Here is a 14167-nt window from a genome sequence, read left to right as displayed (position 1 = left end):
TAGGCAACAAATGAGACTCCATCTCAAAAAAAAAAAAAAAAAGCAAAGAAAAGAAAAAATAGATCTGCCTCGACATGCGAGACCCAAAAGACCCAGAGATACAGATTCCTTTTCTGGGCCACTTGTCTGCACTGCTGAAAATGTTAACCAGGTGTGGCTCACAGGCAGTGGCACACCAAACCACATGGTCCAGACAGATGATGAGCATGCTGTGATTACCTGCACAGTTTACTCAGCCTCCAGATACCTCCATGAAAAGGCATGTACACCAAGGGGGAATGTGCCTTTTCCAAAGGGACACATGTCCAGGTTTACTAAGTGGAAGAGCTAGTAATTTGTCCTGGCTTCTGTCTGAGAGATTATCTAAGTGTTTGATGAATCTTATTTGATTGTTTGAGCAGTTTTAAGTGGTATTGCCAGCTTAAGTTCAGCCCCTGTCTTGGGACATCTATAACTTAGAAATGTTAAATACAACATAACTGCTAAACTACAATTGAGTGTGGCCTTTTATAAAATAATAACCAATACTGGACAACTATAAGAGAGTTTTGAGAGAGGCAAAGGGAAAAAAAATTTCAGGAACATCTGGATTTTTCTACTCCCTGTTTTGAAGCATCACTTAATTGGTACCTAGGGAAAAAAAGATGGTACCTATTTATAGATAAAATATATTAATAATTAAAAATTTATGTATAATTTGAAAATGTTATCAAACTTCTCATGACTTCTGTACCCTATTTATGATCACAATTGCTTTTAAAAATACATTTTCCAGCTACTGAGCTCCTGGGCAGTATTTGGAGACCACAGAAAATGAGACATATCAGCTTCTTCACAAAAGAGTCCTGGACTGCTAAGGTCACTAAACCCCAGGCCTCTCAAATCATGGCAGCTAGCACTGGGAAACACCTCAGAAATCACCTAATCCAGTTTTTTACAGGGAGAAGTTTCTTCTTAATAAAATGGTAAGTGGTCCTTTGAAAACTTTACCACATGTAAAAATAATTTGAGATAGGCCTAAGAACATTATTCTGTAAATCTAAAGCAGCAGCAGGATTATGCTTAGGCCAATGCCTGGCACATTATGGTAGGCGCTCAATAAAGGCTTCCTACGACCAATAAATGACTGAGCCAGCAAGTAAACTTAAGTACTATTCAGGTATCAAGAGCCCCATCTGCTGGTCAAAGAGAATTCATCTGTAGCCCTGCAGATAGTGATAAGAAAACTCATGTTTCAGAAAATTATAAAATATTAAAAGGAATATCAAATAGGAAAGGGGTATTAGGGATCATCTGCTAAACCCACTTACTTTACAAATGAAGACACTTGTTACAACACTGACAAGTTCCCAACCAGAAGCGGAAAAAGTCAAATACTGTAGTTTATCAAAATCATAGTTCACACAGAGTAATCTGAAAAACATTGACTGTCATACAATGAGTATGAAATTTTGTGAGGTGAAAATAATCTACATATTGAAGATGCTTTCTGGTTTAAAATTGCTTCCTGCTCTTCTCAGGAAAAAAGGTGATTATGAGAGTTTGGACTTGTAGTTAAACTAATGTCCAAATGGAGTTTCCACCATTGCTAGCTATTTCTTGGTTGAAATATCTCTGTCTTAATATCCTTCATCCTTAATGTGTGAGTCATAATATTCTACCATGAGGATACAAGATCACCTATTTAATGTATACTGGTGGGCACATAGTAGGAATCCCAAAATTGGAGAAAAAGAAAGGGTGGCTGTGGGTGTTGCTACTATTAATACTGTGGACTAAAAATAACTTTCCTACATGCCTCACACCGGGATTGTCAGAATTGAAATAATGTATGTAAAAGTTCTTTGTAAACTGAAAAAGCGTAATACAACTAGAAGTTATTGTGCTTAGACACAGAGATAGTGATGTACCAAAGATTACAATTTTAATCATCAATTTAACAAAATCTTAAAAAAAAAAAAAAAAAAAAGAATAAGGCTGTGCATGGTGGCTCACGCCGGCAATCCCAGCACTTTGGGAGGCCGAGGTGGGCAGATCACCTGAGGTCAGGAGTTCGAGACCAGCCTGGGCCAACATGGCAAAACCCTGTTTCTACTAAAAATACAAAAATTAGCCGGTCCTTGTGGTGTGTGCCTGTAATCCCAGCTACTTGGGAGGCTGAGGCAGGAGAATCACTTGAACCCAGGAGGCGGAGGTTGCAGTAAGCCGAGATCACACCACTGCACTCCAGCCTGGGTAACAGAGCGAGACTCCATCTCAAAAAAAAAAAAGAATAAATAAGTAACATATCTTGGATAAGCTATGTTTTAAAAACACAAGCTTTCATTTGCTGCCTGGAAAGATTGTTCTGGGCTCTGTTTCCTCTAAACTCAGCTTAGAAACCAAACAAACCTGAGTTCATCTGTCTCTTCTTATATTTCACAATATACAGTAGAAGACAGTTGACTTGGCACTTTCTACTTTCTCCCTAGCTGGATCCATGAGTTCATTAGGTGCCCTTTCTATGCCCTCCCACTACCACTGCCTCACATGGTTAGAGCATTAGCAAACTTTGCCTTTACCTAACAAAGGTCCCTTCTCTTCAGCCTCTAAGGTCATTGACCTCACTGTCTTGAAGCATCAACAGATCAACAGCTCCACTTTCTTTTTTTTTTTTTTTTTTTTGAGATGGAGTCTCGCTCTGTTGCCCAGGCTGGAGTGCAGTGGCGCAATCTCGGCTCACTGCAAGCTCCGCCTCCCAGGTTCATGCCATTCTCCTGCCTCAGCCTCCCGAGTAGCTGGGACTACAGGCATCTGCCACCACGCCCAGCTAATTTTTTGTATTTTTAGTAGAGACGGGGTTTCACCGTGTTAGCCAGGATGGTCTCGATCTCCTGAACTCGTGATCCGCCCACCTCGGCCTCCCAAAGAGCTGGGATTACAGGCGTGAGCCACCGTGCCCGGCCAACAGCTCCATTTTCATTGTCTTCTCCAGGCCTTTCTGGCTTGCATTTTTCATCTTCAAGACCCTGCAAGTTTCAATCCACTGTTTGGTCCTAAAGCCACACATTCATCCCAGTTATTGATTGCTCATTAAAAGCAAGCTGAATCTTTAGTGGCTGAAAACAGTTTATTCCTATTTCCCAGGGTCCTGCAGGCTGACTGGACTCAGCTGAGTAGTTCTCCCTTGGGGTACCTCACACAGTTGTAATCAGATGGCAGCTGGGCTAATGTCCATGAAGGACTGGCAGTTGATTGTAACAGCCAGCTCCGAGCTCAGCTGATTTGACAGGATTGGCGACATGTAGTTTTTCCATGTGGTTTGAGGTGCTCATGATCCTGCAGCTGGGTTCCAAGGGGGTGCATCCCAAGAACCAGCATTCTCAGAGGCAGGAAGCAGAAGCTGCCAAGCTGTTTAAAAACTATGCCCAGCACTGGCAGTCACTTTTGCCATCTTTAACCAGGAAAAGCGGTGACAAGGTTGGCCACATTCCATGAACAAGAGAAATCATCTTCTTCTCTTAATAAGGAGCAGCAAGGTCACTTTGTATAAAACATATGAGTTAAGAGTTACTGCTGCAGTCACTTTTGGAAATGACAATCTGCCATTTATAGATGTTTTTAAAAATTCCTATCAACTCAAAAATAATTAGAAAGAAGGGAAAATAAACCTTGAAAAGTTAGACAAATAGAATAAAGTGAGGAGGAGATATAGAAAAATCCAAATATATAATACAGACAGTCCCCAACTTACAATAGTTAAATTTATGACAACTTTATGACAGTGTGAAAGTGTGAAAGTGATAGACATTCAGTAGAAATCATACTTCCAGTACCCATACAACCATTCTGTTTTTAATTTTCAGTACCATTTTCAATAAATTATGTGAGATATTCAACACTTTATTATAAAATGAACTTTGTGTTAGATGATTTTTCCTAACTAGGGGCTATGTAAGTGTTCTGAGCATGTTTAAGTTAGACTAGATTAAACTATGATGTTCAATAGATTAAGTATATTAAATGCATTTTTAACTTTCTATATTTCCAACTAGTAATGGGTTTATTCGGACATGACTCCATCGTAAATTGAGGAGCGTCTATAATCATAATTCCTGAAAGTAGACTGAACTCACTCATTAAAAGACAAGATTGACAGAATAAAACAAAAATAAACAAATCTATATGATACTCATAAGCGATACCCCTAAAATATAAGAACGAAAAAAGTTTCAAAGAAAGTTATAGAAAACAATACATGGCAAAACAACATCTGCAAAGGGTTGAGTTAGCTATATGAACATGAGAGTCCATCAACTTTGAGACAACAAATTACTATGCTATGAGGAGGGTCACTACACAATGATGAAAACTTGAATTCACCAGAAAGATATGACAATCAGATTTTGTAAAACTGACAATATATTTAAAAATTATAATCACGGTAGAAGATACAATACACAACTTTATTATTATTATTATTATTATTATTATTTTCTTTTTTGAGACGGAGTCTCGCTCTGTCGCCCAGGCTGAGAGTGCAGTGGTACGATCTCGGCTCACTACAAGCTCCGCCTCCCGAGTTCAAGCGATTCCCCTGCCTCAGCCTCCCGAGTAGCTGGGACTACAGGCACACACCACCATGCTCGGCTAATTTTTGTATTTTTAGTAGAAATGGGGTTTCACCGTGTTGGCCAGGCTGGTCTCGAACTCCTGACCACAGGTGATCCACCTGCTTCGGCCTCCCACAGTACTGAGATTACAGGCGTGAGGCACCGTGCCTGGCCCACAACTTTAAATTATTGATGTGTCAAGCAATAACTCAAAAGCAAGCAAAACAAAATGATATTTAGGTATTCATATATATGTGTTAACACTATAAAAAGCAAAGAAGTGCTTTTATATGCATTGAAATACAAAGATAAAAAAGCAAAGATGTGATAAACACCAATTCAGGGCAGTAGATGCTTCTAGAAGGAAGGCAGGGAAGTGGATAAGGATAGAATACAAAGATAGTATTAAGAGTATTGGCAATATTTTAATTCTTATATTGGGTTATAGGTTCACAGGACTTTATGCATTTTATTATGCTTTATAATGTATGACTGCTTCATATATGTTTGAGTATATTAAATATTATAAAGTAAAATGTATGTAAAAGGAGGCCATGCGCTGTGACTCACACCTATAATCCCACACTTTGGGAGGCTGAGATGAGAGGATTGCTTAGCCCAGGAGTTCAAGACCAGCCTGACCAATATAGTGAGACCTCATCTCTACAAAACAAAACAAACAAAAAAATTTAAAAACTAGCCAGATGTGGTGGTACATGACTTTAGTCCCAGCTACTCGGGAGGCTGAGGCAGAAGGATTGCTTGAGCTCAGAGGTCAAGGCTGCGGTGAGCCAAGATTGTGCCATTGCACTCCAGCCTGAGAGACAGAGCAAGACTGTCTCAAAAAAAGAAAAGAAAAATGACATGACATCAAGCTTTATAGGGGAAACAAAGGAATGTAAAATGACAAACTATAACTTAATTGAATTAACAATCTGAGTCCTTTTCCGTAATCCATTGCTTTAAAAATTTTTTTCTTCTGTCATTTTTTTTCAACCTGATAGGGGCTCTTAAGCTGTGTCTCTGGATAATGTACCTTAGGACATTCATGAGCTCCCTGAAATAACAGGGAAAACTCTGTGTGTGTGTGAGCGTGTGTGTGTGTATGTGCATGTGTGCGTGTGTGTGTGAGAGACAGAGAGTGTGTGTGTGTGTGGTAGAGGAGTAACAAGGAAATAATAGCATCCACCTCTCAGTGTTATGATACAGCTGAAAGGAGCTAACATATATAAAGAGTTTGGCACCGTTCATGATACAGAATGTACGTGCTCTGATTTTTTCTCTTTTTATTGTAACTTTAATCAAATCTTCAATTCATCCATGACCCAAAAGATTAAGCATCACTCTTAGAAGAAGCAACTCCTTCCCTTGATTCTGTGTATTTGGATCTCATTTATCCATTGTAAATAAGCAAAATGATCATGAGCTCACTTTTTCCACTGCAACATACAGGCACATAAAGAGTTAGATTCTGGAGACAAGTTAAAAAGCTTACACCTTCAAAAGAAAAACTAGCTTTAAAATGTTTCCTATTGAAATATTTCTTACAAACATACATAAAGTGCACAAATCCTAACTGTACAACTCAGTGGGCTTTCCCAAAGGGTACACGCTCATCTAAGTAGTATCCAAATGAAAAAACAACATTACCAGCAACCCCCTTTACATCCCTTTCTGGTCACTACCCCCACCTCTCAAAGTAACCATTATCCATAGGAAAGATTGACTTTTAATAATGAATTAGAACATAGGATAAGTGTATGATGACCCAGTTGAAAGTACAAGGGTTTTAGAGCTAGACACACTTCAGTTCAATCCCAGCTGGGCCCTATTACAAGGAGACAATAATATCTACCAGAATGCATTGTTGTCAGTGCTGGAACTCATATGTATAAAGTACCCAGCATGGTACCTTCCCTTGTTGACTTAGTCAGCTCTTTCTTGTTATGATATTAAAAGATCCGGGAGGTGTGTGGGGTCCTTGTTAGGGTAGAATGAGATGATAGATGTGAGGCCACTTTTGAAAGTTGAAATATGTTATTATACAAGTGTAAAGTGTATGTGAAGAGATACAGTACAGCAGTTGCCATGGAGGGTTAAACTTGTTAGCTATTTTCCTATCATCTCAGTTAAAATAGTGCAGACAGTGCTGGGGACTCTGATTTATAGCTGTTCCTACCTATTAACCTGGTTAGACCTTGAGTGCTCTGTGTGCTCACACTCCACTGTCAAGAGAAAACTTTTTTTCTGAGATGGAGCAATTGCCAACATAAGCACTTAATGACACGTGCAAAGGTTCATCCACGACAGGAGGCATCTGAAGAAATGGACTTTATGAAGAGGAGGTGCCATCCATTACCCAAAGGCAGCTCCTTGGCCTTCAGTCGAGCGGTGGCGTCATGCTGCTTTGAAACTATTTCCACCCTGCAACAGATACAACATAAATCATAAAAACACTGTTTTCAATGAACATAGAAGTAAAAGCAGACATTCCATGATTCAACTATATTTATCATACCTGCCAATGTATGCACATTTATACCACTTCCATCTCCAGAGGAGAATGTACAATCATGCATTGAAAAAAGTATGCGGTGTGAGTGGGAAAATAACTACAGATAAGTGGAGCACCTCATATGTTCCAGAGGCTGTGCATTATCTCATTTAATTATCAGAACATTCCTATGGGGTAGGTATTGTTATCTTCATTTTACCAAGAGGAAAGTGAGGCTTGGAGAATATTTAACTTGCTAAAGGTGAAACAGCTGGTAACTGGCAAAGGTGGCATACGAATCCAAATCTAATTGGTTAACATAGCTCAGGAGAAGTATTTAGCCACCAAAATGGCTATATTGGTCTAATACAAGCTTTCTAAGAGCAGTACATATTCTTTTGGGGACTTTATTTTCAAATTAACATAGAGAACCTAGACTGCAGTTAGACAAGAGTGATCATAAAGGAACCAGACCTCATGTTTCTGAGCCTGAAAAACTAGAAATAGCTAACCTGAGAAAAATGGAGGCACATGACAGGATTTTGATATTTGAAACGCTGGCTATCATTATGGTGTGCAGCTAAGTATGTTCTGTATAGGCACAAGGGTGGAACCAAAACCAATTAACTAAAACAAAAAAATAGCTTTCTAAAAGAAAAGTGATCTGAAGATGGAATGGGCTGCCTTGAGGTGTAAGGAAGTTCCCATCACTGGTAATGTCAACAGTAGTTAGAACACACCTCATTTTGGCTAATGAAATTATAATTTGAATTTTCTTGTATATTTTATAACAAATTACCTAAACTAAATTCCATAAACTTGATAACAAGTGGACTTCGGGTAATCTTGTAAAGAGGTAGCTAGACCACTGGGTGCAGCAGGACTGAGGGATGGGAAAAGAGAAAGGAAGAAGTAGAAGTTTATAGTCAAGGGTGTGCCCTATTAAAAACTTGACTTTTTAGGCCGGGTACGTGGCTCATGCCTGTAATCCCAGCAGTTTGGGAGGCCGAGGCGGGCAGATCATGAGATCAGGAGATCGAGACCATCCTGAAACCCCGTCTCTACTGGAGAAAAAAAAAAAAACTAGCTGGGCGTGGTGGTGTGTGCCTGTAATCCCAGCTACTCGGGAGGCTGAGGCAGGAGAATGGTGTGAACCCGGGAGGTGGAGCTTGCAGTGAGCCGAGATTGCGCCACTGCACTCCAGCCTAGGCGACAGAGTCAGACTCCATCTCAAAAACAAACCAAAAAACAAAAAAATTTAAAAAAAAACTTGACTTTTTAAAAAAAGCTTTAAGATATAATTGACATTTTTTAAAAACTACACATATTTGGGCCAGGCCAGGTGACCCACGACCTGTAATCCCAACACTTTGGGAGGTTGAGGTGGGAGGATCACTTGAGGCTAGGAAGCCCAGTCCAGCCTGGGCAACATACGGAGACCTAAAAAATGCGAAAAATCAGCCAGGTGTAGTGGTGCACACCTATAGTCCCAGCTACTTGGGAGGCTGAGGTGGGAGGATCACTTGAGCCCAGAAGATGGAGGCTGCAGTGAGAGCCGTGAACACAGCACTGCACCCCAGCTTGGGCGACACAGTGAGACCCTGTCTCAAAAAAATAATAAACTACATGTATTTAAGATGTGCAATCTGATAAGTTTGACCTTTGTCCTGGAAACCATGCCACAATCAAGATAATGAACATATAATGTGGAATCTAGAAAAGTTGAACAGTAAAATCGTGGTTACTAGAGGCTGGATAGTGGGGGAATTGGAGAGATGTTGGTCAAGGAGCACAAAATTTCAGTTAGGCAGGAGGAATAAGTTCAAGAGATCTACTGAACATCGTGGTGAATATAGTTAATAACAATATATTGTATATTTGAAAATTGCTGAGAGAGTAGATTTTAAGTATTTTCACCAAAACAAAAGGTAAATATGTGAGGTAATTTACACATTAATTAGCTTGCATAGCCATTCCACAATGTGTATATATATATATACACACGCACATCATGTTGTACACTGTGAATGTATACAATATACAATTTTTATTTGTCAATTAATTAACTTTGAAAATATAAACTTAAAATACTGTCAAACATGTTGTATAGATTAATCTTGAATAAGACTGACTTATTTTCTTCAAGTCAGACATTTTAAAAGGCCAGAATTATGAAACATTAAACAGAAAAATATTACCCTCACTTCCTTGCTAGGTATGTCCTTGGTGATGTAGGGCTGGGCTCACAAAAGAGCACTTCCAACACTACTGTTAATAAATTCAGGAAAAGATGCCATGTGGCATCCTATTTTTAAAATCTATATTCACTAATGAGTATATATGCAAAGTTATAGCTGGTCTTCACTTGAAATGGTACTTCATAGGCACGTTCCTTAACTTTACTTATGATAACTAAATTTATGGAGTACTATACTTTCTGAATAGAGCCCAGAGTTTTGCTCTTTGATAAGCTGTGTCAAGACAAGACCGTTTTTTATCTCCCCAGAATTCCCTTGGCTGTTTTCAAGTCCCACAGACTGGTAGACTATGTGAATTAAAAAGAATTTTTGTCATCTAGAAAGCCAGCTGAGGGGAACTGATCAGCCCAGTAATGTTTTCAGTGCCTCCACACAGATAGAACCCAACCTCTCTTGGTTAAAAGGCAGCTGGGCCTGTGTCCATTCAGGAGAGGATCCTAGTACTATACTTGTAACCTTTAGTCAAGTTAATGAAAAACTTGGCATATGGGGGGATAATCTTTGGCATATGTTTATAATATCCCCTGTATTTTAAAATTTAAAATAATTTTATTAAGATATATCTTGGAGTCCACATTTTGGGTCAGTTTTTCCAGTTACTACATGATCTTTCAAAATAGTTTCAAATCTCTTATTTCAGGAAAAATAATTTGTAAGTATAATTTAAGTATTATAATCCTTCCTTCCTTCCTTCCTTCTTTCCCTCCCTCCCTCCCCCCCTTCCCTCCCCCCCTCCCTCCCTTTCCTTCCTTCCTTCTTTCCCTCCCTCCCTCCCTTCCCTCCCCTCCTTCCCTCCCTCCCTCCCTTCCCTCCCCTCCTTCCCTCCCTCCCTCCCTTTCCTTCCTTTCTTCCTTCCTTCCTTCCTTCTTTCCCTCCCTCCCTCCCTTCCCTCCTTCCCTCCCTCCCTCCCTTCCCTCCTTCCCTTCCTTTTTTTCCTCCCTTCCTTCCTTCCTTCCTTTCTTCTTCTATCTTTTTCTTTGCATTTTTAGCTACTGGAAGGGGCTGGGGCCCTGGTGATGCCCTGAGGCATCCTGTTCAATTGATCTTAATGAGCATCTTCCCATTCTTTTCATCCATGGGTTTCTGATGGTATCCATTTTTTACATCCAATTTTTAATACTATTGATTTCCTTCATAAATTACCAAGGTAGCCTACACTTTTTTAAAAAGTAAAATATAATGAAAATATCCATCACCCAAAAAAGTTTCCTTATGACCTTTTGTCACTCCTCCCTCTCACACCTCCCACTCTGCTCCCCAGACCTCACCCCCACAACCATATACAACTAGATACAAGTTATTTGTCAGATATATATTTTGCAAATATCTTCCAACAGTCTGAGGCTTGCCTTTTAATTTTCTTAACAGTATCTTTTGAAAAGCAAAAGTTTTTAATTTTAATCCAGTCTAGTTGATTTATGTTCTTTTCATTTATAGCTTATGCTTTTGTGTATCATATTTAAAAATCTTTGCCAAACCCAAGGTCACTACATTTTTCATCCATGTTTTCTTCTAGAAGTATTATGATTCAGCCTCTTGTATTAAAGTCTGTGATCCATGTAATTCATGAAGTTTTGTATATGGTGAGGTAAGCGTTGAAGCTTTTTTTTTTTTTTCTGCATATGGTTATCCAATTGCCCCAGCACCGTTTGTTAAAAAGGCTATTCCTGCCGGGGGCGGTGACTCACACCTGTAATCCCAGCACTTTGGGAGGACAAGATGGGCAGGTCACCTGAGGTTAGGAGTTCAAGAACAGCCTGGCCAACATGACAAAACCCCATCCCTACTAAAAATTAGCTGGGAATGGTAGCAGGCACCTGTAATCCCAGCTACTCAGGAGGCTGAGGCAGGAGAATCACTTGAACCCAGGAGGTAAAGGTTGCAGTGAGCTGAGATCATGTCACTACACTCCAGCCTGGGCAACAGAGAGAGACTCCGTCTCAAAAAAAAAAAAAAAAAAAAAAGCTATTTGTTCCTCATTGAATTGCCTTGGAACTTTTACCAAGTCAATGGGTCATATATGTGTGCATCAATTTTTGGACTCTCCTCTGTTTTATTGACCTATTTGTCTATCCTCAGGTAGATTAACTTTCTTCAATCATTTCAAATGTATTACAGCTGCTTTAAGGCCAATCTTATGGACTATCATGGTAAACATATGATGTGCACACCCATTGTTGGGTGTAGAGTTTTGAAAATGTAAGTTGAATCAAGGTGGTCGATAGTGTGATTCAGGTCTTCTAGGTTCCTGTTAATTACTTGTCTTGTTGTTCTATCAATTTCTAAATAGAAAATGTAAAAATATTCAACTCTGAGACTGCTTCACTCTCCAATTTTGTCAATTTTTGCTTTGTATATGGTGAAGGTCTGTTATTAGCTGCATACAAATCTATTATTGTAATGTCTTACTGCTAAATTCACTCTTTTGACATTATGAAATTGAAATATACATTTTTATCTCTGGGGATCCTTTTTGTTTTGAAATCTATTTTAGTAGACATTAGTATAGTCAGTCCAAACTTCTAGTGCTACTGTTTGCATAGTATATCTCTTTTCCCATTTATTTTGTGCTGTGTCTTTATATGAAAAGTAAGTCTGTCATAAACAGCATACAATTATGTATATGTGTGTTTATCCATCCTGACAATCTTAACCTTTCAGTTAAAGTGTTTAGTCTCCTAACATTTAATATAATTACAGATATGGTTGTTTGAGCCCACCATTTTACTGTTTTCTATTTGTCTCCTCTGTTTTTTGTTTCTATTCCTCCTTTCCTGCCTCTTCTCAATTTTGTATTATGTGAGGCTGGGCACAATGTAATTCCATCACTTTGGGAGGCCAAGGCAGGCAGATCACTTGAGGTCAGGAGTTCAAGACCAGCCTGGCCAACATGGCAAAACCTAGTCTCTACTAAAAATGCAAAAATTAGCTGGGTATGGTGGTGTGCACCTCTAATCCCAGTTACTCAGGAGGTTGAGGCATGAGAATCATCTGAACCCAGGAGACAAAGGTTGCAGTGAGCCGAGATCATGCCAGTGTACTCCAGCCTAGATGACAGAGTGAGACTCTGTCTCAAATATATATATATATATTTATATATAATAATAACATATATTATGTACTATAATACAACCTTGCAACTGTAGGCCCAAATCCCATCTCTAATCATTATGCTATCATGTTGATATGTATTACATCTATGTATATTATAAACCCCACAAGATACAGTTGTTATTCTTACTATAAAGTTGTATGTATTAAAAAGAAATTAGGAAAAAAATTAAAAAGCCTTTTGCATTGACCCATATATCTACCATTTCTGACACCCTCCACTGTTTTATAAGGATCTAAATCTCCATTTGCATCATTTCCTTTCAATCTGAAAAGCGTCTTTCTTTTAGTGCAGGTCTTTGGACAACAAATTTTTTGTTTTCTTTCATTTGAAAGTTGTATTTCATCTTCAGTCTTAAAGAAAATTTTCATTGGTTATAGAATTCTGGGTTAAGCGACTTCCCCACCCTCACCTCTACCCCAAGCCCAAAACACTTACTATCTGGCTCTACTTAGGTCCTGGTCTAAAGCAGTGGTTCTTAAAATGTGGTCCTTGGATCAGCAGCATCAGTACCACCTGGGAACCTGTCAGAAATTCAAACTCTCAGACCTCATCCAGACCTACTGAATCAGAAACAGTTACTTCACACTTCACAATTCAAATAAACATTAACAAATAGAGTATAATCTTTCTAAGCAAAATATAAAGGTACTTAACTAGGAACTAAATTTGTAGGGCCTAGCAATCTCTGTGTTAATAAACTCTCTGCTCTGTTTGAGACCTGTTGGTCTACAGTAGTGTTGTCCAACAGAAATAAGCAAGCTGCATATGTTAATTTTCAACTTTTCCAGTAGCTACATTTAAAAAGATAAAAAGGTGAAATTAATTTTGAGATTTAACTCAATATACACAAAAATTTCAACTAGTAATCTACATAAAAATATTGAGATATTTTACTTTTTGATATGAAGTCTTTAAAATCCAATGTGCATTTTATACTTACAGCACAACTTAATTCAGACTAGCTCCCTTTCCAATACTCAATAGCCATACATAGCCAGCAGCTACTCTATTAGACAGCTACCACATAATGCAATTATATTTGCTCTTTGAGATGGTAGCATTGTTTACTTTAAATTTACTTAATTCTAATTATTGGAATTAATCATTCCAATTTGAATTACTTAAAATTCTAATGATGTGGCCGTGTGTGGTGGCTCACACCTTTGGGAGGCCAAGGTGGGTGGATCACTTAAGGCCACAAGTTCGAGACCAGCCTGGCCAACGTGGTGAAACCCCATCTCTACAAAAAATACAAAAATTAGTGGGGTGTGATGCCATGTGCCTGTAATCCCAGCTACTTGGGAGGCTGAGGCAGGAGAATCACTTGAACCTGGGAGGTGGAGGTTGCAGTGAGCTGAGGGCGTGCCACTGAACTCCAGCCTGGGCAGCAAGCAAGACTCCAACTCAAAAAAAAAAAAAAAATTCTAATAATCTTAAAGTGACACCTTTTTCAATTAATATGTTAGATAAAAGGATGGCTCTAGTGTTCTGTAGCACAATAGGGTGACTATAGTGAAAAATAATTTATCGTATATTTCAAAGTAACTAAGAGTGGAATTGGAATGTTCCTAATGCAAAGAAATGATAAATTCATGAGGTAATGGATACCCCGATTACCCTGGTTTGATCATCATACATTGTATGCTTGTATCAAAATATCACATAGACCCCATAAATATGTACAATCATTATGTATCCATGATAATTA

This window comes from Pongo pygmaeus, chromosome 3 (genome assembly GCF_028885625.2).
Source record: "Pongo pygmaeus isolate AG05252 chromosome 3, NHGRI_mPonPyg2-v2.0_pri, whole genome shotgun sequence".
Lineage (NCBI taxonomy): Eukaryota > Metazoa > Chordata > Mammalia > Primates > Hominidae > Pongo > Pongo pygmaeus.
The sequence above is the reverse complement of the archived record's forward strand: the minus strand, read 5'-3'. Positions refer to the sequence as shown.